Source organism: Cryptomeria japonica, unplaced genomic scaffold, assembly GCF_030272615.1.
Source record: "Cryptomeria japonica unplaced genomic scaffold, Sugi_1.0 HiC_scaffold_1232, whole genome shotgun sequence".
Lineage (NCBI taxonomy): Eukaryota > Viridiplantae > Streptophyta > Pinopsida > Cupressales > Cupressaceae > Cryptomeria > Cryptomeria japonica.
The window spans coordinates 14,035-18,651 of NW_026729787.1; the positions used below are offsets into that span (position 1 = coordinate 14,035).

Consider the following 4,617-nt stretch of genomic DNA (forward strand, 5'->3'; position numbering starts at 1 on the left):
TTTGCCCCGGGTGCGCACCTTGGTGGGCGCCATGGTGCACTCCGAGGTGCCCAAGATTGGTGCGCACCAAGGAGCGCTCCGAAGTGCGCTCCAAGGTGCGCGCGAAGTCGAAAGTTGGGTTAATTGTCCGGTTTGCCTCGGGTGCGCACCTTGCGTGCACCTTCGCCAGGGTGGGCGCCTTGGTGCGCACACCTTGGCTGGGCTGCGCACACCTTGGCACCCGCGTTTCCTTCATTTTAAATTTTTTTTTTTTACAATCTCTCAAGTGGGAAATTCTATAATCTCAACTTTTTTTGCCTTTTCAGGAAACTTTTGAATGGAGCGCATCATTGGTGCGCTCCGAAGTGTGCTCCAAAGCTCTCTCCAGCTGCGTGCACCTGCCCCGGCCGCGCACCCGGCCCCCGCCCAGCTTCGCTCACCTGTCCCGGGCGTCTGGTGCGGAACCTTAGAGTAAGAAACATCACCGTGCACCTTGGCCAACGTGCGCGACTCGACCGAGCGCGCACTGGCCGAGGTGCACACCGATTTCACCTGGGTGCGCGCGCAGCACCTCGGGCGCACCGGGGTGCGCGCACAACGCCCGGGTTGCACCGTGGCCTGTGTGCTCGGGGCGCCTCGGGTGCGCGCTCGGTGTCGCCCCCGCGCGCGCGGTAGTGCGGGCAGCGCACCCCGGCCCGGCCCGGCCCCGACGAGAACGCAAACGGGCAAAAGGTTTATTCAAATAGCATTGCGACGCCCGGCGAAAAACTAAAAAAGGGTGCAACACCGGGACTTCCCGGGAGGTCACCCATCCCAGTACTACTCCGGCCCAAGCGCGCTTAACTGCGGAGTTCTGATGGGATCCGGTGCACTAACGCTGGTATGATCGCACCCGTTATGAGCTTGTCGCAGTGTGTACTTAGCAAACCGCGACCCACGTGCGAATCCACCCCGGCCACCCACCCCCGTCGAGGTGCACACCCTCCCTCGCGAAGTGCGCCCCGTTCGCCAAGTGTGAGCCCTGCCCGGGTGCGCGCACCTTGCTAGGGCGTCGGGTGTGCACCCGGCCCGGCCTACGTGCGTGCACCTGGAGGGGGCGTCGTGTGCGTGCAGTGTCCCGTCTGCAACGCGGTGCCCACACACCACCTCGGGCGCAACGACCTGCGCTCACATGTGGGCCGAGTGCACCTTGGTGCATGTTCGGGGCGCCTCGGGTGCACGCTCGATCTTGCCCCGGTGCACCAAGGCGCTCGGTTTGCCCCGGGTGCGCACTTGGTGCAAGGTGGGCACCCAAAATAGGGATCAAGCACCAAAACACAAGTTTCGGGATGCAAAATGGGACCCAAGGACCACAAATGCGTTCCAAGACCCATGATGGGTCCACGAGAACAAAAATGTGTTCCGAGACTTAATAAACAAATATTGGGTTTTAGGAGAAGAAACATGCTCTGATGCCCAAAACGAGAATCGACCCCGAAAAGGCCACAGGCCAAAAGTGGGATGCGAGACAAAAAAAAATGGGACCCGAGGACCAAAATTGGGTTCCCAGGTCGAAGACAGGGCAACCGGACAAGAAACGACCTCTAAGGCTCGAAATGAGTCCCGACGACTAAAACTTGACAAGAAGCACCCATCAGGCACCCAACTCGACACCCATGGGATGCCGACCCACCCGGGCTTCCACCTAGCACACCTTGGCACCCACCCACCCTCGCACCCAACCTCGCACCCAACTTAGCACCTTTGAACCCACATTGGCACTCACCCTGACCCTGGCACCTTGGAACCCACATTGGCACTCACCTTGACCCTGGCACCCACCTTTGCACTCACCTTGGGACCCACCCTGGCTCCCACCTCGGCACCCACCCAGACACCCACCTTGGTTCCTTGGCACCCACCTTGGATCCTTGGCACCCACCCCGACACCCACCTTGGCACGCAACTTGGCTACTTGCCACCCACCTTGGCTCCTTGACGCCCACCCCGACAACCACCCCGTGACCTACCCTGGCTAGGGTTGGTGCACACCCACCCTGGTGCCCACCTTGGCACCCACCCTATGACCCACCTTGGCACGCACCTTAGTACCCACCCCCGTTACCCCACCCTAGGACCCACCCCGTGACCCACCTTGGCCAGGGTGGGTGCACCCACCCTGGTGCCCACCTTGGCACCCACCCATCCTAGCACCCAGCCTGTGACCGGGCTTGGAACCCAACCTTGCACCCGCACCCGTCTTGGCCAGTGTGGGTGCGCACCCATCCTGGCACCCACGTTGTGACACACCCTTTAACCCACGCACCCTAGCACCCACGTTGGCACCCACCTTGGAACCCAACCTAGCAACTTGGCACCCACCCCGTGACCCACCTTGGCATCCACCATAGCAGTCGCCGACTTGGCACCCACCTCGGCACCCACCTTGACACTTGTGGACCCACCTTGCCACTCACCCTAGCATCGACCCATCCTAGCACCCACCCTGGCACCTTTGCACCCTAGCACTCACCCATCCTAGCACCTAACCTGTGACCCACCTTGACACTCACCCTCGCACCCACCTTGGAACCCAACCTAGCACCCACCCACCCTGACACCAACCCTAGCACCTACCCACCCTTGCACCCACCCTGTGACCCATCTTGGCACCCACCCATCCTACCACTCAACCTATCACCCACCTTCTCACCCACCTTGGCATCCACCTTAGCACCCACCCACACTGGCACCTTGGCACCCACCTCGGGCAAGGTGGGTGCACACCCCACCCTGGCACCCAATTTAGAACCCACCGAGCATGTTACCCACCTTGGCACCCACATTGCAGCCCACCCTAGTACCCACCCTATGACCCACATTGGCATCCACACCCTAGCACCCAGGCACCTCGACACCCGCCTTGACACCCACCCTAGCACTGAACCTGTGACCCACCTTGGAACTCACCCTAGAACCCACCCACCCTGTGAACCACCTTGGCATCCACCTTAGCACCCACCCACCTTGGCACCCACTCTAGCACTCACCCATCCTAACACCCAACTTGTTACCCACCTTGGCACCCGCCCTCGCGTCCACCTTGAAACCCACCCTAGCACCCACCCACGCAGGAGCCCACCTTGGCACCCCAACCTAACACCCACGCATCCTGGCACCCAACTTGTGACCCACCTTGGAACCCACCCTAGTACCCACCTTTGAACCCACTATATCACCAACCCACCTTGGCACCCACCCTATGACCCTCTTTGGAATCCACCCTAGCACGCACCCACCCTGGCACCCACCATGGAGCGCACCCTAGCACCCACCCACCTCGGCACGCACCTCAACACCCACCTTGGTGTGCGCACTGCGCCAACCTCTCAAAGACCCTATGTGGTGCGCTCCAAAGTGTACACCTTTGGTGCGCTCCAAGGTGCGCACCTTTGGTGCACACCGAGGTGCACACCAAAGTGTGCACCGAGGTGAGCACCAAAGTGCACTCCAGGGTGCACACCAAGGCGTGCACCTTTGGTGCGGTCAATGCAAACGAATTCGGAAGTTGGGGTCGATGTCCTAATCGCTGCTGCAGACTACACGTATGAGAATCGGACAAATAGCTTTATATAGGGGAGGTGTTGCGTTTGATGGGTCGACTCCCCTGGTTGTGTGCACTGCACCAACTTCAAAGACCCTGTCTTGTTTAAGAAGTCAAAAGTTGGGGTGGATGTCCTAATCATTGCTGCAGTCTACGCATGTATGAGAATCAGACAAATAGCTTATATAGGGGAGGTGTTGCATTCGGTGGGTTGACTCCCCTGGTTGTGCGCACTGCGCCAACCTCAAAGACCCCGCATAGCAGAAGAAGTCGGAAGTCGGATTTTGGTGAGCACCAAGGCGTGCACCTTTGGTGCGGTCAACGCAGACGAATTCAGAAGTTGGGGTGGATGTCCTAATCGTTGTTGCAGGCTACACATGTATGAGAATCAGACAAATAGCTTATATAGGGGAGGTGTTGGGTTTGATGGGTCAACTCCCTTGGTTGTGCGCATTACGCCAACCTCAAAGACCTTGTTTTCGTTAAGAAGTCAAAAGTTGGGGTCAATGTCCTAATGGCTCCTGCAGGCTACACATGTATGAGAATCGGACAAATAGCTTATATAGGGGAGGTGTTGGGTTTGATGGGTCGACTCCCCTGGTTGTGCGCATTACGTCAACCTCAAAGACCTTGTTTTCGTTAAGAAGTCAAAAGTTGGGGTCGATGTCCTAATTGCTCCTGTAGACTACACATGTATGAGAATCAGACAAATAGCTTATATAGGGGAGGTGTTGGGTTTGATGGGTTGACTCCCCTAGTTGTTCGCATTACACCAACCTCAAAGACCTTGTTTTCGTTTAGAAGCCGAAAGTTGGGGTCGATGTCCTAATTGCTCCTGCAGGCTACGCATGTATGAGAATCAGACAAATAGCTTATATAGGGGAGGTGTTGGGTTTGATGGGTCGACTCCCCTGGTTGTGCGCATTGCGCCAACCTCAAAGACCCTGCATTGCGGATGAAGTCGAAAGTCAGAGTTTGGTGTGCTACAAGGTGTGTCGAAGGTGCTCACCTAGGTGTGCACCTTTGGAGCACAGGAAAAGTGCCCTCCAAAAGTG

The 4,617-nt window shown here is 58.2% G+C and overlaps 1 non-coding gene across 1 annotated transcript; it reads right to left on the minus strand.

The window, feature by feature from the left end:
- Positions 1 to 754: 754 nt before the first annotated feature.
- On the minus strand, positions 755 to 873 carry LOC131873210 (5S ribosomal RNA). The gene has a single exon (XR_009371217.1). It is a non-coding gene; the product is annotated as a 5S ribosomal RNA (ribosomal RNA).
- Between the last annotated feature and the right edge of the window lie 3,744 nt (positions 874 to 4,617).